Source organism: Podarcis filfolensis, assembly GCF_964270895.1.
Source record: "Podarcis filfolensis genome assembly, chromosome: 7".
In the NCBI taxonomy this organism is placed as follows: domain Eukaryota; kingdom Metazoa; phylum Chordata; class Lepidosauria; order Squamata; family Lacertidae; genus Podarcis; species Podarcis filfolensis.
In genome coordinates this window covers 85,001,518-85,024,787 of record NC_139603.1, presented here as the reverse complement: position 1 = coordinate 85,024,787, position 23,270 = coordinate 85,001,518, and the positions used below count along the sequence as shown (strand labels likewise).

Here is a 23,270-nt window from a genome sequence, read left to right as displayed (position 1 = left end):
CTTTTTGGGAAACCTTTTGTTTTGATCCTCTGGATTGCAATCAAGGCAAGAAAAGTCTCAGTGCCCTGCTCCCCTTTGCTTTTGACAGATTCCAGAAATTCCTGCTTTTCCCCCAAAGAATGGGGCATTGCAGGGGGTTGGACTAGATAACTCTGGGGGTCCCTTCCAACTCCACAATTCTACGATGCTGTGATTCTATGATTGCTCTGTAGGTAGAGGTATGATGCTAATCCTTTTGGTCTGGTTTGTTCACTTTAGTCATCTTTGGTTTATATGTGCTGTTTAGTGTGTGTTTTTCCCCTTCTGATTTTGCTATACTGTTCTAGACTTTGGTGTTTGATGCTGGTGTGGCATGCCATATGGATGGACACCGTTTTTTTCCTTCCAAGTATATGATTTTTCCTTGCACCTCCTCTTGGCCTCTAGGATTGGTCAGCTGATCAGGCTGCCTAAATGGCATGCAGCAAAGGAGACTAGTGTTCAAAATGCTGTGATTTAGCTTTCTGGCTAATTGGAACTCTTCAGGTGATTTGGGCATTTAAGTGTGCTTCCAGGTAGGCACATAATATTGTAAGGGTTAGCTCAGATGAGTTGTCAGCAACAGGTTCCCCCCTTCCACTTGCTGGCTTTCCTCTGGAAAATGAATATCTGAATTAAATGTTGGCAATTTTGATAGCAACAATATTGTGAGCACACAGTGAGAAATTCGCATGCATGAGGAGTCCCTGTTCAACAATAAACTTCCATTGATAAGCACCCATATTCAAAACATATTATACTTTCCCTCTGCAATTTCAGAATTTGGAATCAAGCTTTTCTGATTTGGGGGTCATGTTGATTTCCCATGTAATTTGATGACAAACTAGCACATAATTTGGTGTAGAATTAATTGTAACCACCAATACTATTTTTCTAGAAAAAGAGGTGCCAGAACTCACCGTGAACACCTCCCGCCAAGTGCTCTGCTCACACTTCTAATAAGCTGGCAGACCAGAAAGGTGGGGGGGGGCACAGGGCTGCTGTGATGGCCCATGATGGCAACCGGTTTCTTCCACTGAGGCACCCAGAGGAGCCTTGCACACCTTGCCTGGCCACCCAGAGCAGCAGAGGAGTGGCCCAGGGAGTCTATGGGTGGGTGAGTGGGCTCCGAGCCAGGGTGGAGAGACACAATTTTTGCACTCCCCTGGGCCTGCATCACTGGCAGAGGCAAATCTAGCCAACCTCTAGGTGTGCCCCTGATTAATATACAAAGTCCTGAGTAACTTCAGAGACACAATACCTTGAAGACTACCTGAGCTCTTGTGCCAAGCTATAGAAATAGGTTGTGAGCCACAGGATAGAGGCCTGATGCTTGAATGAGTCAATACATACTGCTGATCACATATCCTTAAACTATTGCAATGGGTATGCATAATAAAAGCAGTGAGTAGTAGATGTTGATTCCATGGGTTAACTTCTTTGTTCTGCTATGATGCTCATGGGGCAGGTGCTACCTCAGCCAGATCTATTTCAGAGAATTTATTTAATATCCCACCTTTTTGTCTGACAATAGGCTTCCAAGGCAGCTGACAATAAGAAGCTTTTTTAAAAAAAAAATTGCTGTGACTTACGAAAGGCTTTAAAATGACAGGAAGGTATATGCCCATGAGGCCTTGCTGCTTTGTGGTTCATCATCTGTCCTGCAGATTTATGAGGTTAAAGTATTATAATTCCATATAATCTATTCTGTGTTATTTGTAGAAGTGGGATATAAGTGTGATAAACAAGTATGAACGCTAAGTGATTTATAGTTACCAGTAACCTCTCAGGATGTCTTGTCAGATCCTGTGAATCTTAAGAAAAGGGAAGTTGATAACACACAGCATCTCTGCAAGTGAACTTGTTAAACTTATCCAGAACAAAACTTAGTCAATAAGAAATGTAGTGGCTTCCTTATCTAGCAATTTGCCCATGACTGAAGTCACTTTCACTTGGGTCCTTTGAGTACTGTTTCCTCTAATCCCTGAAAGATAACGCCCACATGATAACATCCCTAAGAGATCCCCAGAGGGTGAGACAGAGTGACTTCCAGAGAAAGGGTAAGGGCTGGTGTCAAACTTCTAAGAAAGATTATGAATGGAAATGGGTGAATTGCTTATGTGATGTTTTTAAAGCCTCAGGACCATATGTGCAATTTTACCTTTCTGGTGTCAGTAATACGTGAAGTTATGAACTGTAATTTTGGTAGAAGTTTAGCTGAGGTTTGGCATGGACTATTACAGTGGCATATTTGTAACTTATTTTAAAGAGTCTGAGCTCTTGAGATTGGGTGATGAATGCTTTTAAACATGCACGACTCAGTTCAGTAAAGTAGGCCCAATATGAGGACCCTATGTTATGAAATGTAAGGCTGTTGATTTATCTGAAACCACTGCTTTAGTGCCTTGCTACCTTTTTATTATTTAGCTTAACTCTGGAGGATGGATGGGGCAGAAAAAAAGATGTGTTTTTTTACCGTCTCCTGATATTTAATTATTTTTATGGTCTAGAAAGACCTTTGTTTTCCCAATTGAGAGTTGTGGAATATTTTAAAACTGTGAATATTGTCTGTGTTCAAGCTGGGGCTTGTGCATTTGTATGCTTTTCTTGAATTGAGCTAATGTAGCATATGTTGCACAGTTCTTACATAACTAGAATTCACTTAGACGTCCAAGGGTTACATTCGGCTTTCCCCCGCCCCTCTGTCCTTCCAACCAGTTTTCGCTTTTAAGAGCTGAAGCAGCCTCATCATTGCTAGATGAACTTGACTTAAGCCAGCCACTGCATGTGGAACTGTTTTCTCCCAGTGAACATAGGGAGGAAGGTTGTTTGTGAGGAGGTTTGGTTTATCTGCAAATTGAGAGTGGGGAGGGAAGTGGGCCACAAGTGGGACTTTCTGGGAAGTTAGGATTGCAGTGTGTGTGTTTGTGTGAGACAGAGAGAGAGATAGGAAGAAGGGAGATGACATGAGTATATGGCATTGCGATTTAGAGTGTGTGAAACTTTGGGAAGAATCATAGGAAAAGACAGGGGACACCATAGTATTTCTGTCTGAAAATGTGCATATTTTCCCTCTAATTCCATTGTGTATTCTACTTGCAGTCTGCTCAGTTTCTTTCCACTTACAAATTGACTCTTGGTAATTTCCTAGTGAATTTTGCTGCCTTGAATCTTATATTTTAGGTTAAGTGTTGTGTTTAGCAAATAATACAGTACTGCAAATTGCTTGTATGTGTTGCATTAGAAATTGAAATAGGCAATAAGCCTGAAGCTCTGGTCTCGCTCAGCTTTGATGTTGAACAAAGAGTAGTTTTTATTGGTTCAGTCCCTGCAGTTGCCCTACCATTCTTGATAACTAGCAAAAGGAAATGGGAGGATATTATAATGAGGACTGTGACAGCAAATGTTAACGAGGGTCTTTTTAATTAACTGCACATCATGATAATTTTAGGAAGAGGTTTCTGAACAGCTAGAGGGCATGGTTAGGCACGAGGCCAGAAGTAACCGAGGTCAATACTAGAAACATAACTGAAAGTGATGAGTCATAAGGCATTTTTTGTGGGTAGTGAAAGTTAGGTACTTGGGAAGTGTGTGCAGATAGCAAGAATAACAAACACAAGGCTGCAATAGATTTTGGGTCCTAACAGATCTTAGGCATTCAAAATGTTCCATGAAGGTCCATGAAGTCAGAATTTTACAGTCAACCAGTGGTCAAAGTAATTACTGGTCTTCCCTAGAAATCTTGACTGCAATCAGTCCGGAAATTAATGTTATTTAAATCTCTTAATACACCTCTCCCCTCTCCCCCTTTTGGTAAAGCATTGTTGTGCTCTGTCACCTGCAAGTACTTTTCATTCTTGGGATCCTTAAAGCCTTATGTGGTTTGGTGTATTGCACTGCTTGGGGGTGTTGTGTCAAAAACAAAGCAATATATTGGGCATATGTGTGTTTTCTCATTTACTTAACACAGTTGATGAGGGGTTTTCTAAGCTGTGGTATGTAAATGGCTTTGAACACCCCAAAGTGATATATATAAATGCTAAATATGAAATAGTATTTTCTCACAATTTCCTGTCCCCTCTATCTTTCTTTTTACTGTTCTGTAGTAAAGCAGACTACAATTTCATCATTATTGGCTAATGTAAGGCTGGAATGCTAATAGAGCATGCCTTAGTGTGGCCTTCCTGCCGTAAACAAAAATCTTTGCCATATACTGGATTTTAATTAACTGTCTAGTACTGAAGGACTCCTGGATACAAATGAACTCTCTCCTGATTTTTTCTAGGATAAGAAGTAGCAAAAAGTATAGCAGATGCTTAGATGTACAGTATAAGAGATGGTTTTTCAGTACTTGTGTGCTAAATGTGATGCAGTGGAACCTCGTGTTACGTACGTACTGTCCCCCTTGCGAACGCTGCGGGTTATGAGCTCTGCTAAGCTGGAAGTAGATGCTCCCGGTTGTGAGCTTTGCCCCGGGATGTGCGCAGAAGTTGCTCGCTGGCAGCACGGGAGCAGTGGGAGGTGCCATTAGCAAAAGCACGCCTCATGTTACGAGTGGTTTTGGGTTGAGAACAGACCTCCGGAACAAATTAAATTCATAATTGGAGGTACCACTGTAATGATGTTTAAGTTAGAAGCAAATTTTTACTGAACATTGAAAAGGAGTAGGAGGAAGGTATTTCTCTGGAAATACCTGAGAGGTGGTATTTACACAGTGTTAGAAACTGAGATATAAGAGCTAGGAGCCAAATGGCACCTTCAACTTAGGTTTCAGTTGCCACAGTATGTCTAGAAACATTTTTTTTTACATGATTACACAGCAAATGAAGACAAGATGGGCCATTTAGCTGAAGAAGGAATAAATACTGTGCACGAAAGACGAGTTCTTTTAAAATGAAGAAGCAATCAAGTGGAAAAAGCAGTCTGGAAGAGATGTGACTGCAGTTTCATTCTAGCAGAAGTTAAAAACTGAACCTCTTTTACTCAGAGTGGGTAGTTTGCTAAAACCTGCATCTTTTAAAAAATTGCGAATAACTTTGCTTAGAGAATTTATTTGGTTCTATTCACAGTTTTTTGTATTTGGAGGGTTGTAACCAGCCATAGCAAAACAGGTTGTACAGAGAGCACAGTTGGACTTAAGTTTAGGCATGTTTAGGACAGTCACAACCAGTGAACATGGCTGAGTTAGTAGTAATAATAATAATAATAATAATAATAATAATAATAATAATAATAATTTATTATTTATACCCCGCCCATCTGGCTGGGCCTCCCCAGCCACTCTGGGCGGCTTCCATAGAAACCAAAAATACAGTAAAATATCACACGTTAAAAACTTCCCTGAACAGGGCTGCCTTAAGATGTCTTCTGAATGTCAGGTAATTGTTTATCGCTTTGACATCTACTGGAAGGGTGTTCCACAGGGCGGGCGCCACTACCGAGAAGGCCCTCTGCCTGGTTCTCTGTAGCTTTGCTTCTCGCAATGAGGGAACCGCCAGAAGGCCCTCGGCGCTGGACCTCAGTGTCCGGGCAGAATGATGGTGGAGACGCTCCTTCAGGTATACTGGACCGAGGCCGTTTAGGGCTTTAAAGGTCAGCACCAACACTTTTGAACCTGGGTCTCCCAGGTCCTAGTTTTACAGACACTAACCACTACACCACACTGACTATCACTGAGGCAAGCTTTTTCTTTCCGTTTACAATGTCACAGCTTCTGTGATAGGTGGAGCTGCCAGTGAGGGACATTGTCTAAATCTGTCCATTCATGCCTACATAACATGATTATTTTCAAAGTTCTAATATTTTTATTTCTGTAGAGCAAAGCACTTCCCTGTAAATGGTAGGGTGGTGCTCCACTATTTCAAGATGCTTGGTTTCTTTGAAGGTTTGCCCCTACCTCAAATTATCATTTTAGCTGTAGTGTGTTAACTCCATGAGTATGGATGAGAGGAAATCTTTGGGAGATGTTTGCACTTAAAAAAACACAAAAACACAAAAAACAAAACGCCTACCATTCTATATTGATAACTAGGATTTAGCATGAAAACCCTCAAAGGTGGTTTATAGAAATCCTAACATAACATTTATTTTGACATATGAAATGGGGTTTCCCCAAGAAAAGGCACTTCTTTATTTCATTTTTCACTTCCAATAAAAATGCAAGTAAGACCGACACCTTGTAGTTTGAATTATAAAACGTTGATGGGTTATACTGGCACCCCTTGCACTTAAAAGATAATAAAATTCCACACCTCCTTCTATTTCTAAAATACTCTATTTTATAGAATATGCACCAGTTTAAAGGGTGTTTCCACACAGCAGTTCTGTTTCTGCAAAGAGACTCTCTTTGAACAACCAGATCTCCCCTCCTGCTCCAACCACAACATGTCTTTCACAGCTGAAAATCAGCCAGATCTCCCCTCTGGTGAATGCAGAATTCAGCTTGGGCACAAAGGGGCACTCCTGAGTTGCAAAAAGCGACTGACAACTGGCTAATTTCGAATGCCTCATTTATATGCTTGTGTGAATATGAAAGCCATTCTAATTCAGAAAATATCCAATTTGCAATTCCGGATTTATTAAAAATAAAAAGTAGTTTTCATTGATGTATTTTGTTGTGGATATCAACATGATAGATCTTAACAATATTATCTGTACTGTAGTTTGTTGCAGTTTGCTCCTTCATAGCTTTAATGATGCATTTCATTTTGTATTTTCAATATGCCAAGAAAGATAATATACCTGACTAATTCTATTTATTATTACAGGTTTCAAGACCCTTCTTATTCTTAGAAAGCATCCACTGCTGAGAACTGGAAAATCTGCTTAAGGTAGATATTATGTGTTCTTTTCCATCTATTTTTTTCTTATGAATACTGTATAGGCATTCTACAAAGTATGTGAGTGAATTATGAGCCCTCAAAGGCCATACAGTGCATGCATCTATTTCTACCTGGATTTCCTAGAAATTTATGTCCTAAAGAGCAGCATGCCACATAGCAATCAGCAATACAATATCTGATATGGCATGTTAAAGTCTGCACTGTAGCACAACAAGCACAGCATTGTGAATGCATTTGCTTTCTATACTTTGTGCATTGTTAATGAATGTAGTCTTTTTGTTTCGGTGTTGGTAAATGGTGTAAGGATTTTAGGCATTGCAGAGTTTTTCATGTCTGCCTGAAGAGAAGTTCCTCAAAAGCTTGCCCTTGTCATGAACTGAGATTAGTGCTACCAGAATGTGTAATCTCAGCTGCCTTTTGATCAGCACCCAGGGTCCAGAAACTGTGGGAAGAGTATTCTTATACTTATCCCATGACTTTGTGATTGCAGTGGAGTTACTTTATTGCTGTGCCAAATTTTACCTTGTGAGTTATGTGGAAATTCTTACCAGAAAAATTTACTCCATATTTAGGCTGTATATCTTGGTACTGTGTAGAGTAACCTCCTAGTGTGGCAAGTTGAAGCTTCTCAATTTGCTTTCTTCTGAAGTGAGAAACATTTTTCACTCCTGCTTAATTCTAAGAATACACTTAAGGAGCCTACGGGACTGTATGTTTGTTGTGGTTCCATCACTGCATTGCACAAGGTCAAAACAGCATATAATTTTGTGTTGTGAGATTCTCAGTTTTTGGTTTTATATAAGTAAGTTTCTAGTCCTTAGACTTCAAAGAGATGTAGTCAGTTGCCTGGTTAACATCTCAGAAGCTGGATGATGAACTCAGCAGAATTTCTTCAAGCTGTAGGATTCACTTTTCTAGGAGCAATGAGGGAAGTTATACTCCTGATGTCCTTGTGTTTAAGGAAACAATCCCTAAACCACTTGCATTGTTTCGGATTTCTAAAACAAGATATGATGGATAAATGTAGTAGTTTGTGCTTTTGTGATAGCATGGTATTGAAGAAGAGAAAATGTATAAAAGGTCACCCGGAACATGTTTTTGTTTACTTCCTCTAGATTGCAGACCTGGAAACCTGTCCCCAGCTTTTAGCCTTTTGTGCTGTACTTGTGCCCAGCATCAATTTATAGCAGCCTGGTGACCCACCCACAAGGATTTTATGACTCTTATCCTTTTCTCTCATTTTAGAACTGCTGAGTTATATTTTAAATTTGCAAGACACTCAGAAAATGAGCTGGGATATGACTTCCATTGTAACATGGGTTTTGTGTTTGTATGTCTGTCTGTCTTTTGTACCTAGCACAATGCACATACAATATATTTACGTTCTGTTTCGTTTGAGATTACTGTTGGAGAGTGCTCAAAACATATGATGTCATCTAGGAATGAGCTTTATTTGGTCTTTTCTGTGAACTGCAGCCTCCTGTTCTCTGGAATACGCCAAACGTAACAGATTAAGTGAGTCATCAGACAACTGTGTAATCATCAGTTTGTTGGGTAAATAACTTTCAGAGTGCAGTGCAGCATCTCCTTGGATAAAACTTTGTAACAGAATTCCTTCTGTGGGTTCTATTCGTGACCACACTGTTAAAATTCAAGAAAGCAAAGACATATATGGCAAAAAACCCATTCTAAATAGTTAAAAAGAAAGTGTGTCAACAGTTCTTTAACCACACAAGTACACAAACCAAATAATGTCTCAATATTATTTGGATCATTCAGTATTAAAGTGGTGACCTTTCATCATGTACTTGCTTGCTTTGTTCTTTGGGGCTTATTCCAAAAACGGCATGAAGCCATGCATAGGATTGCAGTCTTAAGGAAAAAAGAGGTACACCAAGGTTGCCCGCATATTGAACAGGACTGTATTCTTGAGAGTTTCTTAAATTAGTATGTATTGATCACTGGATGAATGGTTTCCTACTCAAACTGAGAGACCTTTTTCATATTTCTGCTAAGTTATGATTGCCCAAGATGGTCTTCAACAAGTCCCAATTCCTACATTTTCCTTTTTGTCCAGTCACTTACCTTAGTAAGGTGGGAATTGTTTGGAATGAATGAGAGGAGAGTTGAAAAGCCTTTTGCACACTTACAACATATCATAAATTATTGCCCTTAAGTATCTTTCTGTGTTGTCAAACTTGCAAAGATAGCTCTGCTTTGTGCTATTTTTGCACATGTAAATCAACACTTGAAAACTATACCACCTTGCTACTTGTAAGTATTGAGGTGTAAATTGAGTGCTGAGAGGAACAGATATTGTGGAAAGGTTGGTAGGACTGGAGAGAGAGTTGGTTTAAGACTAAGTATTGGAAGTCTGGCAGACATCCACTGACACAACTTAATCTGTGCAGTGAAGACTGAAGCTTTGTAGAAAGTGCACAGGATTACTTCCAGCAGTAATGACTACTTAGTAATCCAAAGAACAGCAAGCTATTCTGCTCATAGTAGTGCTACTCTGCTGCATATTACTGCATATTACACATATTGCTGCATATTACACATTACACCGCTGGCTGTATTTGGATACAGTATTACCTTCACATCTATACTGGGAACTCTGTCTTAATGGCTAACAAATCAGGATAATTAGGTTGTAGGGAGAAGCAAGGGAGGAGCATGTTCCCTTGGTGCTCATCATGGCTTAATACAGGAGTGACCAACATTTTGGGACCTCCAGGTACATTAGCCCATTGAAGAAACTGTTGTAGGCACCACACATACAGCAGCCAAGCATAGATGGCAACCTGCTCTGTTGGCTGCAGTAGAATACTTCTAAGTAACCCCAATTCAGCATGGGCAGGTGTGTGGAGGGAACTCCAAAGGCACCAGGGAAGACTTCTGCAGCACATGTGTGCAGGCACATTATGAAGCTGCAGATGGTCTCAAGGAGACCAAGGAGAAGAGTCGGTGGAAGAAGAGTGGAAGAAATTTAAAATCTATCTACAGAAATATTGTAAAATTAAGGAATATTAGAAAGAGGTTGGAATTAAACTATGTGGTTTTAGCAGGAAAGATAAAAGGATTAAGTAAAGAGGAATTGTTAACAGGTGAAAATGTAAAGTTACAATATATTAAGATAAAATATTAAGATAAAAGCCAAAAATGGTAAGGATTTGCTGAAACAACTATTGAATTAGAATACAAAAAAGGGAGGTGTGAGGAGGTCAGGGAAATAAGTAAATGAAAGATAAGATATGGAAAGACTGATTTGTTTTTAACTGTTTTTATTTTTCTGTATTTTGTATTTTTTTATTTTTACTTTTTTCTTTTTTCTATTTTTGTTTTTTTTTTTTTTTTTAAATAATATTTATTAAAATTTTTCAAAAATACAAAAAATATCACTTTACGGGACTCCCCCCTTCCCCCACCCCTACCATATTCCCCTTTCATATTGTTGGCCAAACAAGTTCCCCATTCAAATTGAAACTTAATTTGTTTTACAGTAAAAAAAAGAAGAAGAAAAAAAAAAAAAACCCAGTGTTCTTTCCCCAAGACCCACCCCATGTCATTCCACAATTTCCATTTTTTAATAAAAGAAGCACCCCAGATAATAGAAACAGAAAAGGTAGAGAATAAAAAAAATATAATGAATAATAGACCAATTCAGCAAAAAATAACCAAGTTGGCAAGCCTTTGGAGTTTTAGTTCTCCCCCCCCGTCCCCGGTTTAATTTCCCCCTGACCATCAACCCCTGGTGTCTGCCTGGAATTCTTAAGACCATAAATCACAACTTTTCCCCAACTCCTTGCTGGCTTTTTCTTTTTTAAAATTAAAAATAAATTTTTTTGAAAATCAAAATTATTATTATTATCATTATTTTTCAAAACTTTAACTTCAGTCTTTAATAAAACTGTAATAGAACTCCCTCCATTGTTCTTTCCAGGTTGTAGTCTGATTTCCCTTTGTTCCGCTGCTAAAACGTTGTAGTTCGAAAGTTTGGTAAGTCTACAGGGATGGTTGTTATTCAGGGGCAAAACCTTACGTTCAGTCCCTTCCTTTCTTCAATAGAAAAATCTATTGTCTCCTTTAAAAAAACAAAAAAGAAAACACCCTGAAGACGAGATGTTATTTCCGTTTTGCAGCTTTCCCAGAAGATAACCAGTCCTGTAAAGTTCCATTGGTGTTTTTCCACTTTCCCAATCCTTGTAATGTCCCGAAACTCCTCAAGGGGGATTGTTGTATCTTTGTTTCCTCTAATCCAAAAGTCAATTTGTTATCCATATTCGCCATTTTGTATCCAAATTTTAACAAGTTGTAGCAAATTGTATCAAATTTAACCAGCCAAGTTCTCATAATAAAATCCACTCCGCTTTTCGACTTTGACAGCTATTTTGACAGCTGTCAAGATCTCCGACTCCTTTCACCAGGCTCTCTCTTCAGTCACCCCGGTTCCCAGGGGGGGGGGTTGCGTTTCCCTTCTCCAGTTCCTCCTCCAGCACAGTTCTTGTAGTTCCCCATCGTGAAATTTTGGATTTTTATCAGCAATGCAAGCCTTTTTGGGTCTTGGTTTCCCCGTCCTTGTTTTGGAAAGTTTACAATAGGGAGGGGACTGACTTCCTTTTTGGATCCCCCCCGCTCGTATCCAATTCGAAAAAAAAATTTTTTTTTCCTCCTTTTGAACCCGATTTCCAAATTTACTCACGGGTTGTTGTTGAAAAGTCCGAATTTTCAATGGAAGAAGTCAGCGCTCTCCGCCGAATGGCATGCGGCTTCGCTCAGCAGGGGAAGCAGAGAACTCAAGGCACCACGCTTCTCCCCGGCACCCGATCCGTAGCCTTTAAAAAGGCTCCTTCACGAGTCGGGAGGGCGCTAACGGTGCAAGCCGAGTCTCCATGTCCACGGCCTCCGTGGCCGTGGTTTCTAAGGGTCCCCGCATCGCCGGTGCGGTAGAACCCAGCCCCTGCCGAGCAGACTCCCTCCGGAGCTCGGAGGGAGTCCGCCATTCGGCGATGGCGCCAACCCGGAAGTCTCTTTTTTCTATTTTTGTAATTTCTTTGAAACGTTAATAAATATTATTCAAAAAAAAATGAAGCTGCAGATGAACATCTGCTCATGATCACTGTGTCTGGACTGGAGCCTGTTCCTGGGCCAGTTTCCCAGATTGTACACTGCTTCCTTCAGTAAGCTAAGCTGTGTATGAAGGCTTGATATGAATTATGGAACCTTTTTATTTATCGTGTGGTGACATCTTGATCAGCTTTCTCATGATGATGTATGCCTGTTAGCATCCTAATAGCATTTACACATAATAGCATTAATATCCCCGTAAACACATGACAGCATTAATTTTCCCATCCTTTGAAAATATTTTAAAATGCTTTTACATGTCACATTCAAAATTGCCCATTGATGTTGTAGCAATCAAGTGATAAACATCTATGTGAGTACAGAGCCAAAAAATGTGTTCCAGAGCACTGCAACTCACTTTGATACTAATCTGTGACACTTGTAAGGTATACGAGGGATGGCTAATTTGAAGTCCACCAGATTTTGTTACTCCAAATTTCCAACATGTCTTATGATTAGCCATATTGGTTGGGGTTGATAGGAACTGGAGTCCACAAACTTCTGGAAGCCACAGGTTAGCCACCTGATGTATACCTACATAAAACAGACAACCTGTTCAGACAACCTGAATCTCATTTTTAATTTGGCAGATTTAAGTTCAACAATGCATATACAACATATGGGGCATTCTAACTGTAGGAGACTGAATTTAAACCAAATAGCATTCGTCATTGTTGTTGAGTCATTTAGTCGTGTCTGACTCTTTGTGACTCCATGGACCAGAGTGTTGAATCAAGCCTTGTCAGTCAGAGGAATTTGGCACTCTCCAGGTGCCCGGCTTTGATTCCATGTTGACCTCCCCGTCAGCGACTCCCGGCAAGACAAGGCGAGGTCTTTATCGGCCGATTCTCCTCCACGTGAGAAGAACACAACCATCCCTCCTCCCTCACTCCCAGGGAGGGGAGAGAGACAGACAGAAATGTATTTACATGCCTTTATTTCTGTCTTTCCAGTAGTGCAGAGAAACGTGTCTGCACCCTCTCACATCAGCAGCCAGAGAGAGAAAAACTCCACCCGTGTACTTCCAGTACAGGGTCATGTGACACTCTGAGCTAACATCCGGTGCTCAGAGCACATAATAGACTGTCCCTGGTTCCCACGGTACAGTCTCATAACATCAACATCCTGTTTGGCTTTCCAGCCATCTGGAGCACTCAGCAGCATTGCTCCTTTTTCGTAACAACCTCCCCCAAAAGAATCAATGCATGTTGCGGCAAGCAAAGCGTGATCCAGAGAAGAAAACAAACAGTTGTTATACACATAACACTCCCCTGTTGTTTCAGTTCCACCCTTGGAACTACCCGCCACTGGTTTCCCCAGTGTACCTCTCTGGTTGTCTGGCTTCCAAGGAATGAGTGCATCTGCATTACCTTGGCTAGCAACTCTCTGTTGTGTCTTTGTCTCTGACTTAGACACAGCTCCAACCTGTCCTTGGTTGTTTACAACAGCAACACATGCAACAGCTAAATTAGCATACTCTTCTGAGTACCTTTTGGGTGGTCCACCCATTGTTACTCTCTCAGACCTACGTAAGAGGTGTTGATCCTCTCTGCTCACTGGTTCTGTCTCAGGACTCTTAGGAGAACCAGTTCCAACAGTAAACAGTGGTTCATCCTTCACCTGTGAAGGTCTATCCATTGTGTGAGACTTCCTCTCAATGACTGTGACAACTGAGCTCTCCGAGCTATCACTGTCGCTCTCAGTACCACTGTAATCTGTAAAATCATCATCATCATCTGAATCGTCCTCTGTGGGAAATGTGTGAACTATCACTCTCTCCTTTTCAGGAGCACTCTCTAGAAATTTTGTGAGAATCACCTGACCAGAATCAGACAAAATTACTCTGTAGAGACCCTTTTCATACCCCACAAAAATGCCTCTGGCATTCTTTACTCCACCTGGAGCTTCTGTCCTCACATGAGACCCAAAAACCTTGAAATGGGCAACAGAAGGTTTTCTCTGGAACAGTTTCTCAAAAGGAGAACTTCCCAACTCTTTCGAAACCTTTCTCACCCACGCATAACTAAACGACATGAGTGACTCCGCCCAGTACTCATGTGGCAGATGTGAACTAAGCAGTTGCGCATTCATCCCCTTTTGCAATTCTTTGTTCACTTTTACACAGACACCCCTGTTCCACGCTTCCGCTGAAACAGCAACCTTGTGTCTAATTCCTTTCTTCTGCAGGAACCTCTGGAAATCCTGTAAAAGAAAAATCTGCTTCTTATCTGTCAAAAGACAATCAATGTTAGCATCATGCATACTCTTAACTTTGTCACAAAACTCCTGAAACCTTTCCAAGGCTTCCTGTGGTTTCTTTAACACATAAACCCAGACAAAGTTAGAGAAATGATCCACACACACAAGATAATATCTTGCATTGCCTCTAGATGGTTCTAGAGGACCAATCACATCAGCATACACCCGCTGAAATGCTCTGTTGACTCCGGTCTTCTTCTTGCTCACACCTGCAAGAGAAACTAGGTTAGACACAGATGAATTACATTCCATGTAATCACTTTGGTCAAAAGTCAACAAATACAGTCCACCTTTCTCTCTGGCAGAAAGATACAACTCTCCATCTTTGAAGATCTTGCAGCTCTCAGCATCATAGGACAGTTTCAGTCCTTTCTTTGCAATCTGCGAAACACTCAGCAGATTGAACTTCAATTCAGGAACCAAGTAAACATTGTGTATAGTCAGGTTCAGACTCTTAAGATACACAGTTCCAACCCCGGTCGCTTCCAGCTTCTGACCGTTGGCTTGTTCCACAGCGAAGCTTTGCTTCTTAAACGTTGAAAAGAGTTCTCTGTGCGGGGACATATGAAAATTACAGCCCGTATCAATCACAAAAGAGTGTCCAACATCTGGCGTGGTTCCTTTCGCCATCAGGGCCTTTGCAGGTTTCACCGAAGACTTGGTATGACCTTTGCCTGCTGCCTCAGGCTTTGCTGAGCGGCCCTTCGCTCCTGTTGGCTGGCGTGGCTTCTTGCAGCTCCGCTGAAGATGCCCAGCCTGTCCGCAATTGTTACATCGGACAACGTTCAAAGCTACAGCATCCTCTCCAGTAGCAACATCAGTGGGGGAATTAGAACTCCGTTCTTCCCTCCCCCTGTCCTTGGCATCCATTTTGAATCCAAGTCTCAGCTCTCCACTCTCGAGCTAGTAAAATCCCAAAAGCTCCTTTTGAGCTGTCTTTCTGCCTCTCTCTCAGGCAGACAATCTCCAAGCTGTCTCAAAGTCAAAACAACTTTCGCTTTCCCGGCTCTGACTGAGCCAGCCCCAGGTGTCAGTAACTTTCTAAGCCGACTGACCTTCGTTGCTTAGCAACTGTGCATACTTCTTCGTTATCTCACCACAAAAATCTGTGGTATGCAAGCCTTTACTCTCAGAGCTGTTTTTCCAAACGCAGCTCTCGTGAACCAGAGAATAAATCAATCTGCATTCACACTTTTAGCCCGATATTCAGCATACCTTTTTGGGGCTCCGTTGCTTGGAAAACACCCCCTCTTGGTGTCCAGCCGTTCAGCTTCTGGCTGCAATGCAGACGTTATCTTCTTTCCTTGGTGCAGAGGATGGCACACGATCCATCAACCTCTCACCTCTCATGCTGATTCCCATGGATCAGATAACCAGCAGCGTCTGCTACCATATGTTGAATCAAGCCTTGTCAGTCAGAGGAATTTGGCACTCTCCAGGTGCCCGGCTTTGATTCCATGTTGACCTCCCCGTCAGCGACTCCCGGCAAGACAAGGCGAGGTCTTTATCGGCCGATTCTCCTCCACGTGAGAAGAACACAACCATCCCTCCTCCCTCACTCCCAGGGAGGGGAGAGAGACAGACAGAAATGTTTTTACATGCCTTTATTTCTGTCTTTCCAGTAGTGCAGAGAAACGTGTCTGCACCCTCTCACATCAGCAGCCAGAGAGAGAAAAACTCCACCCATGTACTTCCAGTACAGGGTCATGTGACACTCTGAGCTAACATCCGGTGCTCAGAGCACATAATAGACTGTCCCTGGTTCCCACGGTACAGTCTCATAACATCAACATCCTGTTTGGCTTTCCAGCCATCTGGAGCACTCAGCAGCATTGCTCCTTTTTCGTAACACAGAGCACGCCAGGCACTCCTGTCTTCCACTGCCTCCTGTAGTTTGGTCAAACTCATGTTGGTAGCTTCAAGAACACTGTCCAACCATTTCGCCCTCTGTCGTTCCCTTCTCCTTGTGCCCTCAATCTTTCCCAACATCAGGGTCTTTTCCAGGGTCTTTTCCAGGGAGTCTTCTCTTCTAACGAGGTAGCCAAAGTATTGGAGCCTCAGCTTCAGGATCTGTCCTTCCAGTGAGCACTCAGGGCTGATTTCCTTCAGAATGGATAGGTTTGATCTTCTTGCAGTGCATAGACTCTCAGGAGTCTCCTCCAGAATTCAAAGGCATCCATTCTTCGGCGATCAGCCTTCTTTATGGTCTAGCTCTCACTTCCATACATCACTGCAGTGGTACCTCAGGTTTCATACGCTTTAGGTTACAGACTCCGCTAACCCAGAAATAGTGCTTCAGGTTAAGAACTTTGCTTCAGGATAAGAACAGAAATTGTGCTCCAGCGGCACAGTGGCAGCAGGAGGCCCCATTAGCTAAAGTGGTGCTTCAGGTTAAGAACAGTTTCAGGTTAAGTACGGACCTCCGGAACGAATTAAGTACTTACCCCGAGGTACCACTGTACTGGGAAAACCATAGCTTTAACTATACAGATCTTTGTCGGCAAGGTGATGATTCTGCTTTTTAAGATGCTGTCTAGGTTTGCCATCGCCTTTCTCCCAAGGAGCAGGCGTCTTTTAATTTCGTGGCTGCTGTCACCATCTGCAGTGATCATGGAACCCAAGAAAGTAAAACCTCTCACTTCCTCCATTTCTTCCCCTTCTTTTTGCCAGGAGGTGATGGGACCAGTGGCCATGATCTTAGTTTTTTTTTGATGTTGAACTTCAGACCATATTTTGCGCTCTCCTCTTTCACCCTCATTAAAAGGTTCTTTAATTCCTCCTCACTTTCTGCCATCAAGGTTGTATCATCTGCATATCTGAGGTTGCTGATATTTCTTCCGGCGATCTTAATTCCGGCTTGGGATTCATCCAGTCCAGCCTTTCGCATGATGAATTCTGCATATAAGTTAAATAAGCAGGGAGACAATATACAGCCTTGTCATACTCCTTTCCCAATTTTGAACCAGTCAGTTATTCCATATCAAGTTCTAACTGTAGCTTCTTGTCCCACATAGAGATTTCTGATTCGTTTTGTTGTTGTTTAGTCGTTCAGTCGTGTCTGACTCTTCGTGACCCCATGGACCAGAGCATGCCAGGCACTCCTGTCTTCCGCTGCCTCCCGCAGTTTGGTCAAACTCATGTTGGTAGCTTTGAGAACACTGTCCAACCATCTCTTCCTCTGTCGTCCCCTTCTCCTTGTGCCCTCCATCTTTCCCAACATCAGGGGCTTTTCCAGGAAGTCTTCTCTTCTCCTGAGGTGGCCAAAGTACTGGAGCCTCAGCTTCAGGATCTGTCCTTCCAGTGAGCACTCAGGGCTGATTTCCTTAAGAATGGATAGGTTTGATCTTCTTGCAGTCCATGGGACTCTCAAGAGTCTCCTTGACAAAAATCTGCACTAATGTCCTTCCTGCTGAAGTTTGTAAAGAATAAAAGTGAAGGAGGAAATGTTATATTTCCTTGTTCCAACTTTTCTTCTCCTGGGAATCAACACATTTCTTTACACACAGTTGGGCTGAGCTGCACCTTGGTAGTGCCTCTTTGAGCTTTAGTTGGGAATTAACTCTTCACACCTAGGGTTTTGCATGATGGATTGCAACATCAGGAGCCAACTTTTTCCTTAATCAGTGGTTAGCAAGGACTGTTTGCTGAAATAATTAATGAAATCAAACTTTGTAGCAGTTATTAAATTCCATGCTGGCCAGATAAATGAGAAGCATGCAGAATTTATGCAGACCTGGCGTAAAGCTGAACAAATGCACTCAGATTTTTATTAGATTGTGTGAGTTGATTTGATCTTCCTCTGCGTGCCGTATAAACACATTGGGTGATTGGTTCTTATTGTGTACTTCAAAGTCCTTTGTGTGTAAGCTACCCAAGAAGACAATTTGGCTTCTGCTGACTTTCTCTTGCCTATCATGCCTCCTAAAATTAATCTCCAGCTTTCTTCACATAGACTGCCTTGCTTCTTCATTACTACCAATGGACCTACATGTTTCACTTTAAAGGATGGAGATGAACCTGGATGAATAGTAGGGCTTTATGTTCTGTCCTAACAGCTCTGAGCACAACCTGAAACATGCATAGTGCTTAACAGAGCCTCATTTGAATGTCTGGCACCCTTTCCTGGCCATATGCAAACCCCATGGCTTCACTATCAGTCAACCTTTCTTTTCTCTTTCCCAGTTGCTCTGTTTACCATCCAGTCTAATTAGTTGTGAAGACTTCTATAGTTAGCACACTATTTTGTGATTCTTTGGTTCACCTAATGCAGGTATTGCTCTAATATGAATTTTGGAATTCTTATAGGCCTACGTGACTACCTGTTCTGCTTATTCATAAGTAAAATACAGAAATGGTACAATGCTACCTCAGAGCTATAAAAGGGATCTTTCTTGTAAAACAAAAGAAGCATTGGGAACAGAGTGCTTGTTATGTGTTCATGTAACCGTGTCTAAATTTGTTGATGTCCAGATTTTCATCCAAAGTAAGTGATATTAGTTTGAGTAGCAAATATGATTTTGAGTAACAATATTGAACTAAGTTCCGCCAGTGTAGCCTAACTTGCACTACCAAGTGTCTTGCTTCTGCCTGATACAACGTTCTCACTTAGCATGAAACCTAAGAAGAGCATGCTCAAACTTCGGAGAACAAGTGCAACTGGGCAGTTTCTGGGGAACTCTTTAATATATTGCGTTTCTATTTATCTTCCTAAGGCCTCTCTCTGCCTGTTTTTGTATAGCTTATCAAAGTATTATAGTTGGCGTTTTCAGTGCTGTTAAGGAAACTTGCCAAGAGTCTTCTAGTGAACTTCTGATGTCACACAATTATTTGAGAATGAATAAAACTCCTCAAATGCCTTTCTTTTTGAAAGACTCAAATTGAACCAGAAGAACTCTTTCCTCTTTGAATGGGTAGCATGTTCTGAATGGGACAGATCCCCAGATTATTTGGGGCATATGTGTGTTGTACATGACTATGCATGATTCACAGATGAAGCCTACTGGCAGACAAGGTCTTTATTTTATTAAAACCAGCACATTACACTGGAAACGACACTATCTATGGCAAATGCATGTGTCTGTATCCTTAGGCTTATCAGTCTGGACAGATTAGCTATTAGGTTTTACTTTTGCTCTTGAGCAGAAAATAACCCCAAAGCTTTGTTCTGTTATAGACTGTGGTGTTCTGGAATCGCCTAGATATGTCTTGTTGAAATATTCCACACAAGTGTTAAAAGCTCTGACGTGGTAGGTAATAGAACTGTTGACAGATCTTCAAGTCTAACATTGTGAATGGGGATAACTAAACGATGATATTTTTATGAGCCTAGGTTTAGCTTTGTAAGTACTATTAACGATAGCAGGATTGTGGCTACCATTACAAGTGGAGGTAATACATCCACTTACAAAGAAAATGCTCCTTTCATTTCTGCTGATTAGCCTAATCTTTAATCTTACACAAGAAAGCCATTTCCTGTACCCGGGGAGATGAAGTTGCGGGCTGGGAGCAAGCCCTCCCCATGCGCATGGGGCGGGATAACCCCTGCGCCATTGGTTGGTCCTCGGCCATGTCAACCCAAGGCTCTCAAATCCGGATGGTCCGGGGGCATGGAGCGGGCTATTTAAACTGCCCACGGCCGAGGACATTTTCCTTTTCTCCCTGCTCGGTCAGTTCTCCCGCCCTCCCTCCCTTAGGTTAGGCTCTTTATCTCCTGACCTTGCTATGGACTTTTGTTGGTCGCCTGTTTTTTAACAGGGGCCTGGTAGGAATTTTTTCCACTTGGCAAATTGGTACCTTGTAGCAAATCGTCACAACTTTGTAAGGTTTGGCAGTTAGGCATTGGAGTATTAGGCTGAAGGTGAGGGGAGGTAGTGGCCATCACCTACCCCTCCTATTTCAAGGGAATTCCATTAAAGGAATCCGAGAGGCGTGGTCTCTGTCCGAAGCCCCAGATGGGGGGCTAGGGCCATGACACGACCCCTAGCGGTGACCCTGGGGGAGTTCCTAGTTGATGTACATCAGCAGGACTCCCCCTTCTGGTGGTTAACCCTTCCAAGACTCCTGCAGATGGGCAGGAGTCAGATATAGTCTTGTGGTTTCCAATGCCTAAGCCAATACCACTCACATTCTGTAACCATCATCATCACCATCAAACCTTTTATTGGCATCACATCCAAACATCCAAAACAAATCAATACAGAATTACCACTTCCCCAGTAGCACAAAACATTTGCTAAAAGAAAGGAGGCAGAGCAGTCTATCGTCACATCTCTAGGTCTCCAGGGAGATCAGGCATCTGCAGTGTATTTCTACGACAAAAAACCAAATGGAGATATTTAGCCACTAACTTGGTGAGCTCCTGATCATTCCCCAGTAATAGAAAATGTATGACCTCCAACTCTGGTTTCCATTTGGGGATGCAGAGTTGATCTAAAAATTGCTGATGGAGATCAGCATATAGTTTACAGTTAAGAACAATATGTGTGAGGGTTTCCACCAGGTGGTCTTCACATGGGCAAGTTCTTTCTCCTTTCACCCTGGCTGAGAATCTTCCCCAAAGAGGTTTGATGGATTTGAATTAAACCTGGCCAGCGAAAATGCCTTTCTTTCTTGAGGGTTAAGCAGAAATTGAAGGTAATTGTGGTTAGTTTCATGTGCCCAAGAAAGTTGAAAATAAAGAGGGGAACATGTTTTCTCTGCTGCTACTGTTAGTTCCTGGTGCTCAATATCCTACAACCAATAAAGTTGTGGCCTTTTTCACCCATTAACCTAAAATACTATTTCATGTGTCTTTATTGCACTTCCTGGGAGGGTTTGGGACCTTGCCACGCAAAGTCAGACCTTATGGCTAATGTACAGGAAAAAATTGGCTATCGCTTCAGAATGTAGGTGAGGAAACATTACCTGCAAATGCTTCTCAACACTACCTATGGAAGGCTAATGTGTCCAGAAGAATGGCACTAATCCAACAGCCCCCCCCCCATATTGTGTTTCTTTGTGCAGAAGATCATGTGTTGATGAGCATTCAGATATGATTCGCCATCTGCATTCTGAAGTGGTATAGTACCAGAGAACTGCACCATGGGATTTTTTGCCCCTCCTGAAGGTGATCAGTAGAGGTAAGAGCTAAATATGTTATTCAGTGATTATGAGAGAACCATGTATTTGTTCCAGGACAGATTTTGGAAGATATTCCTGGTCATGGAAATAAGCTTGAAAGATGGCTTACAGTGCATGGGGAACTTGTTGCAGGTGAAATATACACACTGTACAAATCATATTTATTGTTTTTTGAAAAGCTACTTCCTCAAATTTAGGTGACAAGCTTCTTGTAATGTTCTTGATTCACAAAGCCACATACTGGAAGCATAACTCTGATTCTGAAATCCTTAACTAGAGCATTGGACATGTTATAATTTGGTTTGGGGTGCAATATTCAGGACCCTGTAATTCTCAACTTTAATTTTTTTTTACATTCAGTTCTGTCCCTTATGGTTGCTAACTTAATCCATAAAGATTGCAGACATGCCTAGTGAACTCTCAGAAAAAGAGTGAGTAGGATTTCTAGTGGTCAGGTATGGAACTTCAGTGTTTCAGTGTAGCTATTTGTGTTTTCCATAAATAAATTAAGGTAATACATTGATTTTGTTTTAATTGCATAATTAATATAGAGAGGGGAATTTATTTTTTCTTGCTGTGGATTTTTTGTTACTTTTGAGTAACAAATTTACTCAGCCTTCTCCTTAACTGTATATTTCCTTTTAAACAAGGCTAATGCTTAAACAAGAGAAAACTGATCTCTGATCTCTACCCATTTGAACCAGATGAATCTTGGTGATTTCAGGGTGAGGTCTTGTTTACATAATAAACAACAGTTAAATGAAGTCTGAGACACAAAGCATGCCTTTTTGGTTGTTGCTTCTCTCTGTTGTTGAGGTCTTTTGTCCTGACCTTGCAGGAGTTCTGAAAACATTGCAAAAATCCTTTATTTTTTTTAAAGGCTAGATTTTAATTGACCTAAAAAAACAAGAATACACATTGTTGAATATATTTGTGGATGTGGTAAATTTTAATGGAAATCTGTGTAACTTGGTTAGTTGCTATGCTGATGTTTCTGTAAGCGTGTCTTCTGTGAGCCACTCAGAATTTACTAACTATTGGAGGGGATAGAAATTGTAAAATGAACACAGTCGTAGAACCATACAGTCCCAGTTCAGGTTTTGTCAAACTTATATTTTACTTCATTTGTTATGTAACTTAAAATTTGTGGTGTTGGGGGTGGAGGGAAAAGGGGAACATGTCTCTTATGCTCCAAGGCCATGGGTTGGCAGACTAAGGCCTGCAGGCTGGATCAGGCCCACAAGGCTCGTTAATCTGGCCAGTGGACCCTGCCGCCTCTCAGTCAGTCCCCACATGCTGAGCTAAACCAGCATGGTGTTTCCTTGAAAAGAAGCCGTAGACGCCTTGCTGTGCGGGGGCTGACTTCTGCGACGGTGAAACTGCTTCGGATTGGCTGCAGGAAGTTCCTGCAGCCAATCCGAAGCTGCGCTGCCCATGCGCTGAGGTAAACCCTGTGCAGCCATGGACAGAGAGGCTGGCAGGCAGGTGGTGGGTCTGGGCCATGCCATAGGCATTGTGACAGGTGCGTCGTGGGGCTTCAGCTGGAGCTTGGTGTGCTGCTGGCCCCATGCCCTGCGCCCGGCTCGGTGCTGCTGCTGGTGGCGCACTTGGCTGCCGTGCTGGAGCAGCTGGATGGGGAGCTGCCCGCCCGCCCGCCCGCCGACCTGGCCTTGGACGACAGGCCGCAGCGCGTGATGCATGCCGCCTGGGAGCTCCGCAGGGACAGGCTGAAGGAGTGGCTGCTGCTTGTCAACAATGCCGGTGAGCGGGCGGAGCTGAGACGCGCTCCTGAGTGCGTGCAGAGTGTGTTCCTCCTCCAGGTCCGGAAGCAGGTGCAGGACCGACTTGCAGGGCGGCTTCCTGCAGGGGCCGCTCTGCTTCCTTAGAAAGGCCAGGGCTAAGGCA

The 23,270-nt window shown here is 42.2% G+C and overlaps 1 protein-coding gene across 16 annotated transcripts in view; it reads left to right on the top strand.

Moving 5' to 3' along the window:
- Positions 1-23,270, top strand: part of PTK2 (protein tyrosine kinase 2) — a gene marked incomplete at its 3' end in the record, with an annotated part of 202,889 nt that overhangs the window by 6,908 nt on the left and 172,711 nt on the right. For all 16 annotated transcript variants that reach the window (XM_083621903.1, XM_083621918.1, XM_083621889.1 and 13 more), the window contains exon 2: positions 6,786-6,848. The remainder of the gene's footprint in view (positions 1-6,785; positions 6,849-23,270) is intronic.